Source organism: Symphalangus syndactylus, chromosome 7 (assembly GCF_028878055.3).
Source record: "Symphalangus syndactylus isolate Jambi chromosome 7, NHGRI_mSymSyn1-v2.1_pri, whole genome shotgun sequence".
NCBI classification, from domain to species: domain Eukaryota; kingdom Metazoa; phylum Chordata; class Mammalia; order Primates; family Hylobatidae; genus Symphalangus; species Symphalangus syndactylus.
In genome coordinates this window covers 34121965-34144195 of record NC_072429.2, presented here as the reverse complement: position 1 = coordinate 34144195, position 22231 = coordinate 34121965, and the positions used below count along the sequence as shown (strand labels likewise).

The window sequence follows — 22231 nt, the reverse complement described above, 5'->3', positions numbered from 1 at the left end:
GAGAAACTATGCAAATCAGAAGATAAGGGAGTGACATCTTTAATGTGCTGAAATAAGGTGAAGTGAAATAGAGCACCATTTGGATTGATAATCAATATTCATTCAACAAAGAATGGTAGATTGGGGCCAGGCGTGGTGGCTCACACCTGTAATCCCAGCACTTTGGGAGGCCAAGGTGGGTGGATCACGAGGTCAAGAGATTGAGACCATCTTGGCTAACATGGTGAAACCCTGTCTCTAATAAAAATACAAAAATTAGCCAGGTGTGGTGGCAAGCACCCGTAATCCCAGCCATTCGGGAGGCTGAGGCAGGAGAATTGCTTGAACCTGGGAGGCAAAGGTTGCAGTGAGCTGAGAGCATGCCACTGCACACCAGCCTGGTGACAGAGCAAGGCTACATTTCAGAAAACAAAAAACAAAACAACACAACAACAACAACAAAAAAGAATGGTGGATCAATATTTGTCAGTTCTAGGATTATTAGGGGAATTTTTAGTGTTTTTAAGGAAGCACATTTAATATCTAACAAGTAAAATAGCAATATAAAATAGTAATTATAATCACCAACATATTTTGTATAGTTACTGTGTAGTAGGAAAATGTTTTCAAATGTGCTCTCCCATATGGTTAAATGTTACCAACTATACAATGTCAACTATTGTTAAAATTTAGCAGAGTGGTTCTTCTCTGATGAATAGAGAATCCAGAAAGTTTCCTGAAGGTCATGGCAAAAAAATATATTTTTTGTTTGGGTCTTATTCCAGGAACTAGAGAGCAAGTATGGGCCGAGGTTAAAAAAAATAATAATAAATAAACCTTCTCCATGTCCAGCAATGATATAGTTGTATTGAAATGCAACATAGATAAGCCTCAGTAATATGTATGGCTTCTTTCACTTCTTGTAGTCTTTGCTACTTGTTAACTTTACTCAAATTATTAAAAATAATCATTTAAAACACTTATGTATGTGTAGCCATGGTCACTAGGTGAGACAATCACTGTTTCTCATGATTTTCAAGGCCATATGTCTTAAGTGCATAAAAACCCAGACTTCAAATCTTCAGTTCTGTTTTGCTGGGCTATTAGAAGAACCATTTCCCAGGGGTAACTGCCTTCCTCTAGACAATATAGTCTATCTTTATGAAGGCCAAAAACGTGTCTTTTTAAAAACTAAGTGCTTACAATATTCCAGGAACTGCACTTACCACTTTATAAACATTTTCTTATCTAAGCATTATGCATTCCTATAAAGGCGGCACTGGCTCTTCTATTTCAAGGATGAGGAAACTGAGACTAAGTGAATTTCTGAAAGGTATAGAGAGTCCACATCATTATAACAAAGAATGTAAAAACCTGAGTCTGAAGCCTATGCACTTAACCAGAACATTACATTGTTCTAAAACACTGACCTACCCAATATTGAACTCTATAGCAGTGTGTGGGGCACTAGTACTCACCCTGTTTTCTTGAGATGGTAGCCCACAGCCAGAATCTAATGGCACTCATAGGACTGTAATCTAGTTTAAATAACACAAGTTTATGTATTAAAACTCCTTTTGAGAGCCCTTAATCACTCAAAAAATATTTAATAAGTTTGCACCTGACATTATTTAGCTTTATGATATAGTAATTTTATTGCTAGTGCAGCTCAAGAGTTTCTAGCCATATATCCCAGTCGATTTTATTTCATCTGTGTTTTTTCAAATGTAGTCCAGGGAACACATTTGTTAAAACCACCATGGCACTGAGCAAAACTGCAGACTCTAGGACCTGATCCAGACCTCCTAAATCAGATTTACTAGGGAGAAGGTAGAGGAATCTGCATTTCTAAGATGTTCCCTAGATAAATCTTGCCTATACTCAAGTTTGAGAACCACTGTAATAAACTATAATCATTAGAAGATAAACCATTTGGGGAAACTTTTGGAGTTGTTAAAAAGAGGGGGGTAGGACGGGGGAAGAGAAATGGTCTAGAACACTGACATTAAATCTTAGTAGTTTTTTGACCCACCAAATGCTTCTTAGTACATATTCTTTCTAAACTATTAAGATTTTCTTCCACATTATCATGAGGTTAACTTTTATTTTCTTCCAACTGAATGCCCTAAATTTCCCATTTCGTTTCTAGTAAAACTCCTATCTGAATGACCCATTTTTGAAACAAATCAGATTTGTTTGTATGCTTAAGAATTTCTAAGATTCTACAACTGGCTTTACATTATCATTTTTACAGCAGAGTTGCCACATGGTTCCAACTTAAAGCAGAAGAATAAAAATGCCTGCCTCCCCTGCTCCCTGTTCAAACACATCTGTCTCAATTAATTTTTTACAGCCTGCTTTCTTTCTAGGTACTAACTTGAGAAGATTGACTGATCCCAACTAGCTATTGCTGACAATTTGGTTTTCTGTGTGAATGAGGAATTGCATCTCAGCAAGTAACTGGATTGTGTTTTGCAACAGAAAACATAAAATACTTAAGAAGCTAAGAAGCTGCATGTATCCAATATTTCTGTAATTAACAATGTTCTGTGCTGTGAATTCTTAAGTTTTGAGAAGGCCACATTCCTTATGTTCTAGATAATAATGGCACATTGTAGAGCTTTCCAGAAAAGAGACCAGAAATAACCACTGAAATGCACAATTCTGAGCTTACTGGTCTCTCAGTGTATGTCACCTCTCAGATCCACAAAGCAACTTAGAATGCAACCAGCCCTTTGTATTTAAAGGTCACTTTACCTGGTAGGACATTGTAGCCATCTCTGAAATCATTATTGGTAACTTTGTAGAAGTGCATAGTCATGTTGCAATAAAAACTCTCTTCTATATATTAAAACCTAAACCAGAGATTGACACAGAAGACTACATCTCACTTTTCCTTCTCCACTTACAATCATAACTACTATCCTTAGGACTGGAAATAGACTTACATCTAATAGCAGTAGGTAGCTTTTTATTAATTTATTTTCATTTTTATATCATAAGAAATAAAATCAGAAAAACTTACTCCAGCTTTTTCCACCCAGAAAAATCACTTTCTCTTCTATACTTATTGAAACTTGAACTGTTTTTACCCCTAGTGGGTACACCTCTTGCTTCTTATTACCTGATTTTCAACAGATGTGGTGTAACATTCAGCAAACAGAGTACTGTGTACTGAGCGATGTATCAGGCTGTTATGTTAAATAAAATGAGCATGGCTTTTGCCTTCAGGTACCTTAGAATTTAGTGGGGCTAACAGAAATACAAATTTTCACAAAATTCTAAGTGTGTGAGTGTTAGAAAGCAGAGGTAGATGATAACACCGGGGCCTAAAGCAGAGAGATCTGACCAAATCAGAGAAGTCAGAGATGTCCTTGAAGAAGCAAAAGCAGAACCAAAGTCTGAAGGATGGAGCAGGCATTAAGGTGGCACACATTGGTGCAGAAGAGTGCTCCACATAGACAGCACAGCACAGAAAAGCCCTAGGCAGGAAAGATGCTCATAAGGAAAAGGTGGATAGGGTGGCTCACCCACAAAGAGACAGAGAGGGGGTTTATGCAAGATGGTAGGACAGATCTATTCAGGGCTTTCTTTTCTCTCTCTCTCTCTCTTTTTTAAATGAAAGACTTTTTTAATGGAAGAAATAATAATGCACTTCTATTTATCTATCATTCAGCTTCAACAATTATTAACTTACGACCAATCTTATTTTATGTATAACTTCTCTTGCACTTGTCCTCAACCTGGCTTATTTTGAAGCAAATCCAAGATATATTTTTTCTTCTATAAATATGTCAGTTTTCATTTCTCAAATATAAAGTCTCCTTTAAAAAATTTAACCACAAAACCATTTTCATCTTAGAATATAAACAACATTATTATTAAATCTGGTCAGTGTTCAGATTTTCCCAACTAATATGTATAAACAAATATATGTATATATGTGTGTACAGATGGATAATTTTTTATAATTTAAAATTTAAATAAGGTCCATGCACTGTAATTGGTTGATATATACCCTAAGTCTTGTTCTCTCTGTAGGTTCCTTCTACATTTTTGGGGTTTTTTTAAATTGATTTGTTGGAGAAGTAACATTTTGTCCTATAGAATTTCTCATGACCTGAAATGCAGATCGACTACCCATGGTGTTGTTATTTAATACATTCCTCTCTCTCCTGTATTTTCTGTAAATAATTGGTGGATTAGGGGCTTGATCAGATTCTGCATTGACCATTTGGCAAGAATAACCTCATGGTGGTTCCCTGTAATTTGAGGGGTTGTCTTTCCTTTTGGTTCACAGCCATTGAAGATCGTGGCCTAGACCATTATTTCCTCAGGATACACAAAATCGTAACCAAGTTCAATCATTCTGCATTCATTTATTAGCTGAATACTCCTGTAAATAAAAACTTTCCCCTTATTAACTATTTGGTCCCTGACATATAGTTTGTAAATGGAAGGAAGATATATGGTTGATTCTTTCCTTTAATTTACAAGTTGTCAGAATAATTATCAATGAGGGCTTTTAAAGTATCATTTTAAACACATAGATTTAAACATGTTTGCATTTCAATTCAATTAATAGTCAATACTCAAATTTTTTCACCTTTAGGCACTAGAAAGTACTTCAGGTAATAATCTGTGGTCACTTCCTTGCTTTCGGGTATGACAAAATTTGAGTTCAGCATGTCCATTAACTATGCCAGATATTAATTTGGCTGTTTACCTAAGAAACTTTGGTTCCTTTATGGGAAATAGTATTTGGAGATTACAATACGGGTAATAATAGTGCTGGGGGATCATTGTTTTTAGGACTTTTCATGGATAAAGCTTTATTTTAAAGATGTAATATTTGTGTTTATGCTTTCAATTCGTATTTGAGATCACAGGGTTTTTACCTAACCTTTCAGTCTTCCATGTGTATCTCCTTTCTCCCACATTGAGAACCCTGATTTTCATGGCACTGAACTAATCACTTTTTGCTGTAATCACCTGATGGACCAGAGAAAAGTCCCAATGTGACCCCCAAAATTATAATTGCTTAAAACCATTTTAAGTGCTGTTGCAGCCTAGCTTGTCCATAGGGCATATACTCCTAGGGATATATGGTCAAATCACATTGTTTTTTGTCACTTGTTTAACTCCATTAGTTGTGCCTCTAATTTGATGTACAGTTTCATCTTGCTTTAGATTTTAGTATTGCTTTTTATTTACTTTTGTTTCATTGTTATGTAAGTATGTGTATACAAAATTAAATATACAAAACAACCCAACCCATATAATGATTTCTATTTGATGATAATTTTTTAATAAAATATATAAGCCAATACTCATTTTTGTTTCAATGTCCCCCCCCCGCTTTGCACGGATAAATGGTAGCATAATTTAGGTACTTTTCTTCACCTTGTCTTTTACACCTCATATATCCTGGAAATCATGTTATAGTAGTTTAAAGAAATACACCACATTTTATCTTACAGTACCCCAAAGGGTAAATGTATTATAGTTTATTTTACCATTCTCCACTTGATAGACACATAAGTGGTTTCCTGTCTTTCCATTGCAAAGTTATTCATTTCATAATGTGTTACACATATCTTTTCATATTTTTTGCTAGATTCCTACAGGTGGATGCTGGGTAAAAATATACAAGTATGGGAAATTTTGGGCTGGACACAGTGGCTCACATCCCAGCACTTTGGGAGGCCAAGGCGGGAGGAATGCTTGAGCCCAGGCATTGAGACCAGCCTGGACAATATAGCAAGACTCTGTCTTTATTAAATTAAAATTTTTTAAAAAAGAAAGGTTTATACGTGTGACCCATATACCCTCCATAGGGTTTGTAACAGTTTGAATTTCTACTAACAATATTCCTACTAACAGTATGTAAGAACAACTTTTTTTCACATAGCTACATCAATCGAGTATGTTGTCAAACTTTTAGATCTTTGTTCATCTGAAAGGTAAATAATGGTGCCTTGACAGATTGAAGAGAGCCAAGAGTGGAAAGGGTAGACCAATCAAACGATACAGATATGGTACGATTGACAACTGGAATATAGTTAAAGTCACATTATTCAGGAGGAAAAATGATAGGACTTAGTATAGAATCAAACTCAGAGACAGAAAGAAAGGGAGTACCCGAATAAATATTTTTGAAAAGCCAAAATAGTCTGGGCAACATGGTGAAACCCCACCTCTACAAAACATACAAAATTTAGTTGGGAGTGGTGGCACACCTGTAATCCAAGCTACTCGAGAGGTTAAGGCTTCAGTGATCCAAGATTGCACCACTGCACTGCAGCCTGAGCAACAGAATGAGACCTTGTCTCAAAAAATATAATAATGATAACAAAATAAAAACATAGGAAATAAAATTTTTTACTTGTAGTTTTCTCACCACCCTTTTAAGAAACAACTTTTAAATGCATTCTTCTCTATGTGGAACACTACCTTTCTTCTAGTTGTAGAACAGTTTTGAGTGGAATGTTTGTAATACATGAAAATATATTTACTAAAGAAAATAGTGCTGAAATGATATGAATGAGTCAAGATGAACATATGATATTTGAAATGGTCTTAAGGTTTTGTCTGTATAAGGCAATTTTCTAGGTTTAAATTAAGTTTGGTCTAAAGCTGACTTTTTATATATTTTATTTTAAGTTCAGCCTAAAGATTTCTCCATACATAATAAACTGCAAGCCAACTTATGTATAAAGAGATTATAACCTACATGTCTAACAAGTAGCAGAGTCTTAGCCAATCACAGTAGCCAAATGTGAGTCAACCATAGTCAGCCAGCTGTTCAAGCTAGGTTGAAATAAGGGCAATGTCCATTTGTAACCAATCTAGCTGTTTCTGTACCTCACTTGATTTGAGGCAGCCAGGTGTGAGCGGTTCCCTGGAGACACTCCAGCCAGCCTGCCCACTGAGGTGGAGCCTCAGGAAGTTCATGACGTTTGCAGCAGAGAGGAGCCTGGCCCCTCCTCTTCCTGTGGAACCTGGGATTCGAACGGCCAGGCAGGAAGCACTCTAGTAGGGACTGTGGCTTAGCAAGAGTCCCTGTTTCCTCCTTTTCTTCCTTTTCACCCAATAAAACCCTGTCTTACCATTCAAATTGTCTGTGAGCCTAAATTTTTGTGGCCGTGAGACAATCCCATCTTTAGCTGATCTAAGGAAAAGTCCTGCAACATGTTTACTGTATGTCACTTTCTTTTTTTTTGTCCATAAATTTTATTCAACCACAAGATAGCCCTGGTTCTCCTCTGAACCCATTCCAGGTCCTAGGGGTTGCCTGATTTGTGAATCATCCTTTGCTCAGTTAAATTCTGTTAAATTTGTCTAAAGTTTTACAAGCAGGATGTGAAGTAGAGCTTCTGGTGACCCCCAGGAGCATCATGTGGCCAAGCAGGGTACCTGATGAGCCCACTGCATCCGTTGCTGTCTCACAGCAACTGGGGAAGGTAAGTTTTTTGTCAAATTTGAAAACTTTAGAGATTTGTATTTTGAGCTATTTGAGTTTGTTCAAGCAAATTTATTATACACACTGGGCTAAAAATTGGGACAGAAACTGGACTGATTCTAGCTTTGGATTGGATCCAGAAATTAACTGGATTGGATCTTGATATAAGCCTCAAATATATAAGTGGGTCACACATAAACTGGCATCAAATGGCAATACTGCAAGGAGTGCAAACTCTGGCTTCTAGAAATTCGTAGGGATTTTGTGTTCTATTTGTTTCTTTTTCTTGCATGCTTAGATAGAGAAATCTCATTGGCTAAGTTGATCACAAAGATCACAGAGGCAAAGCCAAGATAGAGTATAAAAATGGGATTGTTAATTTCTGAAGAACTTACTCTACCTTCATGCTACACCTACCTTTACATATATGTAGGTATTAGGCCCCAGAGGCAGCAAATGCTTACTAAAATGGCAAAATCTTACTAAACATAATTTTAAATTATGGTGGAACATTCCAAATGAACAACACTACACTTTAAGAAATGCATTTAAAAATGACAGCTCCCCAAGTAGGCTCACCCAGGGATGCCTATTGATGTGTAGAAACTTATAAAAAGATTTCGATATTTTTATTGTCCCTTTTAAAAGACTCTTTACAAAAGGCAAATAAAAAGGATGAGTGACTAATTGATTTTAAAAATTTGACTGTGTTAACCTGTTGGTTTAGTTATTATCCTGTCCTAAAGGCAAAAAGCAAGTTGGATAAAAGTTTATAGATAATGGGACCTCAGGTACATACATAGGCTTGCTTCCTTCTCAGAGCTATTGGTGTTGAGTCCAGGCATAGACAATATTTTATTTCCCTTTTTTCTTAATGGACTCCACCCTAAACTGAGTAATTTTAGCTAAGAAACCGAAGCTAAGTTAAAAAGACCACCTATGGAACTAAAATCAGTTTCTAAAGTACACCTTTCTGGCATTTAGCTGGCTATTTTGAGATGCTTTTGTAAAATAAATTTTCATTTACAATAGAAATTTCCATTTGTAAGGATGTCTGCTTCTGGGCACTGGGAAGAGAGGGAGGACTGAGTCACTGGAAACACTTACAATGAAAAAGGCATTGGTTTAAATTTGTGTAACAAGCCAAACATTGTTTAAGGTGCTTTTTCTGGCCATCTTAACCAGGCCTTTACCTAAACCCTCCCTTCCTTGGTTTTGGCAAACGATGGTATTTAGGCCCGAGCTAGTAAATAGTTCTTAGGAAAGATGAATGGACCCTTGGCAGAATGGGTAATGGTTTGTGTCAAGGTTTGTCTGAATGTGAAGGCTCCTTTCCTGTGATAAAAGTTAATCTTCCATGGTTGCCGGAACACCTAAGGAAAGTATTAAGGACAATTAAGTTCCTTCGGAAAATAGACAAGGGGAATTCAAAAAGCCTTGCTTTGTTTTTAACTATTGGTAGCAATAATATACCAAACTGACATATTTTAGTGTAGTATTTTCTAAACTTCTTCAATAGTCAGCTTTTTAAAAATAACCAATCCCAGCATAATTGTTAAGAACTAATAACGTAGGTAAAGGCAAATGGCATTAAAATTACAATTGAACTTAGAGTTTCAAAACTCTTTCAGCAATTTAAAATCTTAAAGTAATGTTAAATTAAATAAGATACTCATTAAATATATGAATCATTTCTAAGCAAGTTAAAATCCTGACACATTATTAAACATAAGTTGTTTATATATTCCAACATCTTGCTTTTATATAGTATAGAGAAGCAAAATATATTTGCATATGTTAAGAAACAAAAAAGTGAGGAAACATGACTTTCTAAAAATTATAACATGGTTTTCACCTATAAATAGTGATATAAAACAGATCAAATTGCTCACTTCCTAGGATTTTGACTGGAAATTAAGGTTACTAAGAGTTAAATTGTTATTAATGTAAAGTACAGTGAGTTCCTCTTCAAAGGTTTAATTTGTTCAACTTCTTTGTTCTTTGTTCCTATAAACAACTCCCTTGTACCTTCTCGTCCCTAGTTACCGGCTTAGTTACCTGGTTTGTAAACAACTCTCCCTACCAGTCCTGACCTGTAACTCACATCCCCCTTTCCTTCCTTATTTGGGAAAATATTCACAAATAGCCATTCGGGTCAGCTTAGATTGTGTGGTCTGACCCCAGCCCATGGGGGGAGTGACACAAAGGTAGGGACTGCTTTAGGGATAAAAACCCCTTCCCTCTTTTCTTTGGGGTGCTCTAGGAATAGCCAAAGCTGTGAGCAGCACCCTTCTGCAGAAGTAAACTTTGCCTTGCTGAGAAATTTTTTGCTTGAGTGCTTGTTCTCTTGGTGACTCTAACCTCTTATTTCCAACAACCTGGGGCTTCGTCTGGGATCCCATTCTCCTCCGGGGAAGGGTCTCTGATCCCCTCTCGTGAGGAGACACGTTCCACTGCCTCACTGTGGCAGCCTTGGGGGAAAGGAATTGAGACCCACCGAGTTTGACAAACAAACCCGGACTCTCAGCAATGCAGGATGAAAAGGCCTACAGATACCACAGTGACCAGGTAACTTTGTGCACAAACCAAGGTAAGAAAAACCACAGGGGCAGTGAAGTACTTCCTTGGTGGTCAGGACATCCTGGTGGTTGAATGTGTGTGAATGAGATGCACAATTGAGTGTGAAGTGAAAGCAGGGTAGTGCAGGAAACCTCCACTGGTGGTGGAGTGGGGGAGGAGTTAAGCCTGCAGGGAAAGGGTGCAAGAAATCTCTAGTAGGAGAGGTTCAGCTCCACAGAGCCTCCAGGGCAAAGGGTGCAAGAAATCTCTAGTAAGAGAGGTTGAGCCTCACAGACTCAGAAAACTCAGGGAAACACCTAAAACTTTCAGGATGGGAAATATCTCAAGCAAGGCAGAAAATAAAAAGTATAAGAGAGACAATAAAATTCCCTCTGATAGCCCAGTGAGGAAATACAAGAGACCTAAGGGAAATGATAATTAAAGGAATTAGAGAATTGGTGCTCCACACCCAGAATATTACCAAAGCCTTTAATATAAAGTGGAGAAAGGATAAAGGACCTATGGGGTACTTAGATAGGCTTAAGGAGCAAATGAGAAAGTATGCTGGCCTAGAATTAGAAGAATCCTTGGGACAAGAGATGTTAAAACTCCACTTTGTCACCAATAGTTGGCCAGATATTACAAGGAAATTACAGAAAATAGAACATTGGAAAGACCGTCCCATAGAGGAACTTTTAAGAGGGGCCCAAAAGGTATATGTACGAAGGGATGAGGAAAGGCAGAAGCAAAAGGCAAAAATTATGCTGTCCACCCTACAACAGAGAGCCCAGGGAAATAGAACCTGTAAGCCTTCCAAATACCTGGCTGTCAGACCCTACACAGGAGGCAAAGGAATCAAGACAGAAGGCCAGGAAATAAAAAGAGGAAAAGGGCAAAACAAATATTTCAAATGTGGAAAAATAGGTCACTTTAAAAGAGAATGCCCTAAGTGGGAAAAGACAAGGAAGTCCTCCCACTTATGGCTTTTGAGGAAGAATAGGGGGCTCTGTCTTTTCTATCTTGAATCCCACCAAGAGCTTTTGATAAATTTAGAGGTGGGACCCAACTCCGAGCTTATTACTTTTTTTTAATCGACTCAGGGGCAGTTCAATCCTCTGTCATTCCCCACCTGGTGTAATTTGTTCACAAGAAGAACTCTTTATTTCAGGAGTGAAGGGAGAACGATTTAAAGCAAAAATTTTACAGGAAACAAAAGTCATATACAAAATTAAATTGGCTAACATAAAATTTTTGTTAATACCAGAGGGAGGAACTAACTTACTAGGAAGAGATTTAATGCTAGAATTAGGTTTAGGCCCCTATGTTAACCAGAGAAAAGTTCTCAACTCCCTAAACTTAGTCACTACTTAGATGAAGAGTATATCCATCCTAGTATCTGGTCAAGAGAAGGCAATCAAGGAAAGCTACTGGTTCTTCTAATCGATGTCAAATTAGAAATTCCTGGGGAAGTAGTAAAAAGAAAACAGTACCCTACTCCTTTAAAAGCTAGAATAGGTTTAAAACCTATAATTGAAAGCCTTGTCCATGATGGACTCCTTGAACCCCATATGTCCCCTTATAACACTCCCATCTTGCCTGTAACGAAACCAGATGGGTCATATTGGTTAGTACAAGAGCTAAAGGCTATTAATCAAATAGTTCAAACCACCCATGCTGTTTTTCCCAATCCTTACACTCTTATTAGTAGGATCCCACACAACCACCAATGGTTCTACAGGTTAAATTCTACTACTAACCTTCCTACATTTGAAACAAAAGATCAGTTCCTTAAAAACTATATATTTGGTCTGTCTTCCACCTTTTCCTCCCTTAGGACTCAAGGTCTTCTAGTGCAGACTCCACCCCTCGAATTCCCAGTTCACCAGCGCCAACCTGGAGATCATGTCCTTGTCAAAAGCTGGAAAGAGGGAATGCTTGAGCCCACCTGGGAAAGACCTTACCTGGTGCTCCTCTCAACTGAGACAGCAGTCCAAACTGCTGAAAAGGGGTGGACGCATCATACGCGAGTCAAAAAGCCATCGCCCTCTCCAAAGCCATGGACTGTTGTCCCAGGGCCAACTCCCACCAGAGTAATGTCAAAAAGAAAAGTTTAATCTGTTTCTTCCTCCTTTTCCTTTCTCCCCAGCTATCTCACATCTTATTCCAAAGCCAAAGAAAGCTAGCCTCTTCAGAAAAGTACTCCTGCACCAAATGAACACAGGGCAGTCATTGGAAGTTCTGTTTTGGTTGGGGAGATGTGGTCTGGACCACCAAGTAGCAAGGCTGGACCTCCCCAGGAGGAGGTTGCACTAACCTAAAGCCTTACATCCACTTTACAAAAAAGACAACTCCCTCTAATTGTCAACTCCAACAATGTAACCCTGTGAAAATCTCTATTACTGTCACCACCTCTACCAACACTAACCCCACTCTAGGTTGCTTCTATGGCATAGGAGCTGATGTTCCTGGAATAAACCCTATAGGATCCTTTGAAATTCACGTCATTGCTCCTCCACCCTCTTCCCTTCCTCCACCTTCTAAACCTTATTCCAATCAAACAGCTGTTCTTTACGTACCCAATGATGAAACTATAGTAAACATTGTAGAAGTTAAGGATTTAAAAGAAAACCTAGCCATAGAAACTGGGTGTCAAGATGTAAATGCCTGGCTGGAATGGATTAAATATTCTGTTCACACCCTAAATAAGAGCGATTGTTATGCTTGTACAACAGGCAGGCCAGAAACCCAAATTGTTCTCTTTGCACTTGGATGGTCCTCCAACAAACAGAGTATGAGCTGTATGGTAGCTCTCTTCCAAGACCCTGCAGCTTGGGGCAGTAAGGCATGCTGAACTCTCTCGCTGCTATTCTTGGAAGTTTAAGGCCCTGTAGGTCAGCCCCCAAAGGCATTCCGGCCTCCGGTTAACAATGTCAGTTTTACCTTGTGTCTTTCACGACAAAGGGAAAATTCAGCATTCCTTGGAAGCCTAATGGGATGCAGTGAGTCCAAGCCTTTTCAGAGACAGAAAAAATCCTTTTCAAAGCTAACCAATCTGTCTGCCCTTGTTCATTCCCTGGCGGATGTATGGTGGTATTGTGGTAGACCACTGTTGGGTACTCTGCCAAGTAACTGGAGTGGCACTTGCACTGTAGTCCAATTGGCCATTCCTTTTACCCTGGCATTTCATCAACCAAACAGAAAGGAAAATCTCAAGAAAAAAAAAGAAGTGTCCCTCATGTGTCTTTTGACCCTCGCATTTATATAGATGCCATCAGAGTTCAATGAGGGGTACCAAATGAATTTAAAGCTCGAAATCAAATAGGTACAGGATTTGAATCTGCATTATTCTGGTGGTCTACTATAAACAAAAATGTAAATTGGATAAATTACATTTACTATAATTGACAGCAATTTGTCAATTATATAAGAGATGCCATTAAAGGAATAGCTGAAAAATTAGGCCCTACCAGCCAAATGGCCTGGGAAAATAGAACAGCCCTTGATATGATATTAGCTGAAAAGGTACAGTATATGTCATAATTAGGACCCAATGCTGTACTGTCATCCATAATAACACCACCCCCTATGGAACCATAACAAAGGCTCTACAAAGTCTTACTATCTTAGCCAATGAGTTAGGTAAGGTATTCTGAAAATTACAGAATAAACAAACAACCCCTTCACTAATTTAATGGGAAAATGGTTTGGCAAATGAAAGAGACTCATGACCTCAGTCCTCACCTCCCTTACAATTGTAATAGGTGTACTTATTCTTGTAGGATGCTGCATTATACCCTGTGTCTGTGGATTGGTGCAAAAACTTATTGAAACAGCTCTCGCTAAAACCTTCTCCTATTCTCCCCCACTGTATTCAGATAAGCTGTTACTCTTAGAAAATCAAGAACAACAACAAGGCCAAAATATGTTAGACAAATTTGAAGAGGAAGAATTATAAAAATCAAAAGGGGGGAAATTGCAAGGTACAGTGAGTTCCTCTTCAAAGGTTTAGCTTGTTCAACTTCTTTGTTCTTTGTTCCTAAAAACAACTCCCTTGTACCTCTTCGCCCCTAGTTACCTGCTTAGTTAACTGCTTTGTAAACAACTCTTTCCGCCAGCCTCCACCTGTAACTTACATCCCCATTCCCCTCCTTATTTTGGAAAATATTCACAAATAGCCAATCGGATCAGCTTAGATTGTGCGGTCTGACCCCAGCCCATGTGGGGAGTGACACAGAGGTAGGGACTGCATTAGGGATAAAAACTCCTTCTCTCTTTTCTTTGGGGTGCTCTAGGAGTAGCCAAAACTATGAGCAGCATCCTTCTGCAGAAGTGAGTTTTGCCTTGCTGAGAAGTTCTCTGTTTGAGTGCTCATTCTCTTGGTGACTCTGACCTTTTATTTCCAATATTAATGTGGTTAGCATTAATGTGTGTGATTAAAACTACTAAATAAGATAAATAATTTCATCTGCAAAGGGTACAAGAAAAACAAGATGTTTTTGGGAAGAAAGATTATAAAGAAGATATAAAAATTGATTTTTGTTAAAAGAAAAAGATTGCCCATTTTAGAGATGACTTAAAGATTGTTTTAAAATGAAAGAATAAATAAAAAAAAGAGATAAAACCAAATGAATATTGAAAGCTAAAGTGTAAAAGAAAATCTTGTGTGGTTAAACTGACTCAGGTTAAATGAATGTATTATAAGTGTTTTTAAAATTGAGCCTTAATATCAAAAGTATGCCAATGTAAAACTAAAATTCAGTTTTCTCTTTTAAATAATATCTTTTTGTAGTAATAATAAGAGAGTAAAAGACTTTCATTCACCTTTTGAGTGAACTACAAAAACCAAAAAAGGGGTAGGGGAGAGAAAGGGAAACAGATTTTGTGTGTTTTCTGCTCTCTTTATTAGGTCTTTTGATTATTTGGAAAATTGAGTCTCTATCAAACAGTGAAGGTTTTTTCTTTCTAAAATCTTTTGGTTATTATTTTGGCTAAATGAATAATTATTATCATGGCCCATGATCCTATTTTGATCAATTATTTTAAGCCTCTGACATATTTGACCGACTTCCCAAAATCAAAATTCAAAATCAAAACGAAGTCTTTTTGACCTCAAACTAACTTTGGACGTCCCAGAGGGCCCCTGAAGCATCTGAAAGAGAGAAAATAAACAAAGATAATAAATGAAGGCATATCTGATATGTTAAATTACACAAGCAGCACTGTCATGTAACAGGAAAGAATGTTTAACCTTTTTTTTGAATTATATTTCTATAGATATGCTATTAATACATGTTCCAAACTTGTATGAGATTACTAAAATTCTGATATGCCTTGATGTATGTTATCAGTTATAATTATTACTATTATGTAAAATTATTACAGGCCACAGGAATAACCAAATTTCCTTGTCAATTGCATCTTTAACCATGACTGTTTTAAGCCTACTTGTACACAATAAATTGCTTAATCTGATGCTTTTTTGGAAAGCTGTTTACATGCTCTTATAATCCTAAAGAGTTGTGCTTTCAAGGAGGTTCATGGAAGGGACTCTGAAAGTACAAATGTCTGATAACTTTAAGATTATACTGTTGGACTGGATAAAAAAACCTCAGAACTCTAATGAAAAAAAAATTGGTTTATAATACTGCTAACCCAAGCAGAGAAGAATTAAATTATGAGGAAATACATTGGCAGATTTTCGTGCTAAGTCAGCCGGTACTGAAATTGTTAAAATATACAATTTGAATGATCTCCTTGATCCAAGTCAAATCACCTATAATAATTAATTTAATAAACAGTGCTATGCACTGGAATTGGAGAAACAAAATTGGTATTTCAGAGGATATAAATTCAATATGAAATGTCTACTCATAGAGAGCCTGAACAGCTGCCTAGTCCTTCCTGCTTCCTTAACACCTCCATTATTAAAACTCGACACTCCATGACTCATCATGGAATAGATGATTGAAATAATGAAAAAAAAATGTGTGGAGACTTTTCTAAAATTGCTAAAATGATTTATGATCAATGTTTTGTTTGTTAAATCCATAATACTGGAAAGATAATCAAAACTTTGGGTACATTTCTGCTACCTGATGGGCTATATGAACATTTCTAGATGGATTTTTCGTTCAATTGCCATTTTCAGTCTATGTTTTCTGGTTGTATACAAGCTTTTTAATGCAAGAAGACCAATGCTATAACCATAGCTAAAGGTTATTAGAAAATGTGTTTTCTCCAGGGGTATACCTGGGGAAATCCCCAGTGATAGAGGTACTTGTTTCACTGGATGAGTTTTAAAACAGTTAGCTAAGTTATTAGAGATACAATAGCATTAAGCCAAACTAATTGAATCCACTGGATTGCCTTGATCAAAGGCATTGCAAATTGATGACAGTCATTTCTACTTCCAATTGAAAATATAAGTTGACCCTTTATGAAATAGTCACTGGAAAGGCCTATGCTCCTAATAATAGAACCTAATGTACCTCCACTCTCCTAAACTCTAGTATGACTAAATACTGCAAGGCTTTATTGTTGTACGACAAAGTATATTTTTGCCAGTTAAAGGAAGTTTTTCATGATCTACCAGCTGAGGACAATAAAACTCTTCATAATCTATAACCCAGAGATTAGGTCTTCTGGAAGCGTCATCAGAGAAAGAAAGACTGCCCTTGCCACCAACACTGCAGCAAAACTTTGGGACCTCAAACCTTGGGTCCACATTTTGTAGCTCAAAAGCACCTCTTTATACTCTTGGACTTGGTACACCCATGTGGATCCTAAGGTAAAACTCACCAGGAAAGTTTCTGCTCAGAAGCAGACAGTATCCTAGACATGGACAGCTTTCCCAGGATTCTGGGTCAGTAGTTTTCTGTCATCATGAAACTCTTATCTTTTTCTTATTTATATATACCTCTTTTGCTCAGCAGGATAATGCTGTAATTAGATTTCTACAATCAGTACCTTCTGTGGGTAACTTTATGGAGCATTTAGTCTGTCATGCCAAACACAGACTTTACATGACTTAATGGATCCCGTAGTTCACACAGGGGGTAACTAGACCCACCTTTTCTCATTCCTTTTTTTAATTTAACTCAGTAATGGGATACAAGGACCAGGACCAATACAAGACAGGTTTGCACCAAAAGCCTAGGAGGAGTTTCTTGCAAACTGACTTATGTGCTAGGGTACTACAGTGTTCTTTCAACCTGTAATAATTCTACCTCTGACCCTTGGCTAGAAAATGCTAATTTCACTATTCCAAGTAATGTATCCATAAACAATGGAATCAGAAAAGGGGTCTTTGTATGCATACATGGGGTTTACTTTTATTTGTGGAGAATTTTGCAGACAACCTTATACATGGACAAACTTATACCTTGATTAATGGAAGATGAAGGGCCAATGTGGGCTAGAAAATTTAATAGTACCTTTGTTGCTTCATAGTCAGAAACAGAATATTGACCCACTCCTCCTAACCTACACTGTAAGTTAAAAAGAACATTGCTGGCCAGGCATGGTGGTTCACACCCGTAATCCAAGCAGTTTGGGAGGCAGAGGCAGCAGATCATTTGAGGTCAGGAGTTTGAGACCAGCCTGGCCAACATGGTAAAACCCTGTCTCTACTAAGAATACAAAAATGCATGGCTGTAATCCCAGCTACTGCGGAAGCTGAGGCAGCAGAATCACTTGAACTTGGGAGGTGGCAGTTGCAGTGAGCCAAGATCACACCACTGCACTCCAGCTTAGGTGACAGAGGGAGATTGTGTCTCAAAACAAAAACAAAAACAAAAAACATTGTCAAGAGGCCTTTACCTTTCTGGATCAACATCATTTGTTAAGTCTGCTTTTTCGTGGCCTGGAATGAATATAAACAAGGCAATGGTGGCAATGGTTAGATATTTCTTCCTCAAAATAAACTCTACAGCAGATTTTACTACAAAGGCTCTGGTTGCACAGTAGACTTATTCTCTTGCTAAAGTTGCACTACATAGTAGAATTATCCTAGCTTACCTACTGGCAGAATAGCGAAGGATCTGTGCAGTTGTTGACGCTTCTTGGTGCACATGGATGAATACAATGAGTATTATAGAGACTCAGTTGCAAGGGATTAACAAACAAGATGCTTAGTTAAAATGAATAGAATTCCTCCAGCTGATTCTTTAATGCATTTTAGTTGGGTTCGTTCATGGGAATCCTGGCTAAGAAGCACAATTCAAACTCTTGGTATTGTCTTTCTGATAGTTATAATGGTCTCCCTGATTTACAGTGTTCTCTCAAAAGTTTTATTTTTTATTTTTGTTGAGATGGAGTTTCGCTCTTGTTGCCTAGGCTGCAGTGCAGTGGTGCAATCTCAACTCACTGCAACCTCTGCCTTCTAGGTTCAAGCAATCCTCCTGCCTCAGCCTCCTGAGTAGCTGGGATTACAGGCATGTGCCCGCCACCACTCCCAGCTAATTTTGTATTTTTAGTAGAGACGGGGTTTTACCATGTTAGCCAGGCTGGCCTTGAACTCCTGACCTCAGGCGATCCACCCACCTTGGCCTCCCAAAGTGCTGGGATTACAGGCATGAGCCACCACGCCCAGCCTCTAAAGTTTTAAATAGTTGCAGGCAGCCATCTGTAGAACATTAAATGGACCCTCTTTGACTGGAATAGCAAAATCTCAAAGAAAAGCATGATTATGAGGACAATATAACCTATGAATGGCGTATTTAAACCAGAAAACTAAAAATGGTGGTAACTGAGAAGAGTAGCACTCATGTCCTAAGGTTTGGTCACACTCTCACTTAGGTAAGAACCTGATGAAAAAGGGGGAAATTGCTAAGCAGAATTATGGGAGGCCAGTGTTTTTGACTGAGCTCCTGCCCTAGGCCCCATCAGACCAGAACAAACTAAAATAGAATCACTCAGGCCAAATGCCATATAATCAAAACTTTAAGCAAAGAGATACAAAAATCAGTTTTTCCCCTCACCCCTTCTGAAGGCAAGAGATTCTGGTACGATAAGATCCCTTTAGTTCTAACCCTTACAGAAAACTAAACTGAAGTAACTTGATGTTAACCAGGCATTTTTTTTCTATTGTTCTGTTTCTTTGTTCACACCTTACAAAACCCATTGCTATTTTCTAGTAGGATTTGAGACCACATAAGTCTACTTACAGTGGTGACAGAGTTATGTGAATGCCTAAAGTTTTGTTCAATCTCTCAAAATTGAGAGGCTGACCAAAAGGGAAGATAGTTAAACTTTGGGTCAGTTTGGCCTAAAGCTGACTTGTTATATATTTTAAGTTTGGCTGAAAGGTTCCTCTGTACATAATGAACTATAACTTGACATGTAAACCACCCCTAACATACCATGCAAGTAGCAGAGTCTCAGCGAATTACTGCAGTCAAAGTTCCATTAACCACAGTTAGTCAACTGTTCAAACTAGGTTCAAATAAGGCAAGACCCAGCTGTAATCAATTCAGCTGTTTCTGTACCTCCATTCTATTTTCTGTATGCCACTTCCCTTCCCTTGTCCATAAATTTTATCTGACCATGAAGCAGTCCTGGAGTTGCTCTGAACACCTATTATAGTTCTGGGGGCTGCCTGATTTGCAAATCATTCTCTGCTCAATTAAACTTTGTTAAATTTGATTTGTTTAAAGTATATTTTTAACACTAGCTTCTCATCCAGGGAGGTTTACCTTCTTTCTCAATCCTGAGCTAAACAAGAAATAAAAACATGCTCTTAAAGTCCAAACAGAGTTCTAGAGAGTTTCATTAATTAATACTGACTCATTTGGTAGAAATGTACTAGTCCCCCTACCCACAATTTTGTTTTCTGCAGTTTTATTTACTCTCAGTCAACCGTGGTCCAAGAATATTATAGTACTTTGAGAGAGAATATGTGAGTAAGAGACTGTGAATACACATATTTTCATAACTTTTATTATAGTATATTGTTTTAACTGTTCTATTGTATTATTACTTACTGTGCCTAATTTATAAATTAAGCTTTATCACAGTTATATATGTATAGGAAAAAATACATTTATTATAAGTCAGATTCTATATGATTTGGGGTTCTGGGCATCTACTGGGAGTCTTGGAATGTATCCCCTTGGATAAGGAGGGATTACTGTGCTACATTGTGCATTGAATTTTTTGCAATAGTTTTCAATTTTTTGTCTATTTTCCTATCCTCTTAACACCGTCACTTTCTTCTAAGTAGTTGAGTTTGCTTATTAACAGCTGCATGTACCCTGTTTGACAGGTGATACCTTCCTCCATTTGTATTGCACTTCTCTCTACCCAGTGCTAAACCTAATCCTATTTGCACTTCGAAGTTCATGTTTTCAAGAGTCACCTATATTCTTTGGACCTTCCTTATGTATTCTTAATATCTATATGTGCCGTTCTTATTTTAAGAACAAGGAGTACACAAGGCAGCATAATTAAAGTGTGTTGAGTATAGGAGGGGGAATGGAGTACAGAGGACAAAAAGAAGAAAATTAGAAAAAGAAAGCCTGGGCTTTGTGTTTTTTTATTTTTTTCCTTGAGTCTGAAACAAACTTCGTGAACTTGAGACAATTACTTTGTGCCTTTTTTCTCATATGTAAAAATATAGCTGACAATGCCTGCCTTGGTCCTTCACGGAGTAGGTGTTAAGAAAAATGTATGGATATATGGTGAAATGGGTACAAGAAGTAAAATCACTATGAAGAGTTTTAAATTACATTTTTTATGTCCATATTTAACTTTTTGGATATACAGTTTAAAGTTCACACAGGTCATTTTTCAGTCAATACCTTAGAATGTAGAATGTATTTTCTGGTGAATATAATTTTGAAATTTTGGTTCTGATAAAAGCCTGTTTAAACTGTATTAGAAATATCACATATATACACATAGCATATATGCATGCATACATATATATGTATATAACATATTTATGTATATAACATGGTCTATATAGCAAAATGATAGAAAATGTTAGTAGGTACTAGAAATGGAAGTTGATAAAACAATAACCTTTATTCAAAATAATATTTCTTAGAAAAAACTGATTACTGGTACTTGAAGAAAAGTGGATGTAATTAGAGGAGTGCAAGATGTAGCTACCTTTTGCAGATATTCTGAAGGAGATTTATGAACACTTAAAATCATTTTAGAAATTTACAGCCCAGATTCTTAAGACACTGTGATTTGAGAACTTTCTTAATACAAGCAAATAATTATTAACAATAGTCTTTCTTGTTGTCTTGAAGAAAAATAGCAAAGAAGAGAGAGGGAGGTGTTTTCTAACACATTGATGAGAAGTGGAAGAAGCAAAAAAGGTTTAAAAATAATAGCTGCCACTTACTGAGATTAGAATGAGCCACATAAGTGATTTGCTTGTGCACTTTAACTACTAATACCTGTTCCATTTGCTTGCTTGCTTTTAAGGTTGACTTCTATCAAGAAATAGTATACATCTTGTTTCAAATGCAGAAATCATGAGTATTTACCTTGTAAATTTTCAAAATTTGAACACACACACGTGGTGTGGAACAAACATCCTGATCAAGAAACAGAAAATTACAAGGAGGAGCTACTCACATGTACCCATCTCACTTCTAACCCCACGCCATGGATAAGCACTGTCCTGACTTCTGAAACTACAGGTAATTTGGGTTTGTTGAAAACATTATATGACTGCCAAGATATAATATATGTTCTTTTGTGTCTTTTTGGCCATTTCGTGATAGTTAGCACTGATATTGTACATAGTTGCAATACTTCACTTTTACTGCTGTAGAAATGTAGCCTCTGATGAAATGTCTTCTTTTTTATATCTTAGCATTTGCAAAATTATGATATTGCTATTTTTAATTTTTGTGAGTACATAGTAGGTATATATATTTATGGGGTACATGAGATATTTGTCTTTTTATTATTTTTAATGTACATTAAATTTTTACTTGATTTATAATTTTTATATATATATATATATATGATCACACATATATATTTTTTTTTTCCCCACACCATGGCATATATTTTCATTTTGCTTCTGGTATTATCACACTTAAGAAAGTAGAAAGTTTTCTTTATATTGGTGTTTATTTTATTATGTTTTTATTTTGTGTATTACCTTAATTAAAAAGTAGAACTTTTCATTTTCATTTTATCTATGCTTTGTGAAATGTTTCTTGCTTAAAAAGATGTTCTCTACCTCAAAGTTATGAAGATATTTTGCCATAT

The 22231-nt window shown here is 36.9% G+C and overlaps 1 long non-coding RNA gene across 1 annotated transcript in view; it reads right to left on the bottom strand.

Annotated features, from left to right (window-relative positions):
* LOC129486129 (uncharacterized) overlaps positions 1 to 22231 on the bottom strand; it is a 324309-nt gene that overhangs the window by 84812 nt on the left and 217266 nt on the right. The window lies entirely within an intron of this gene.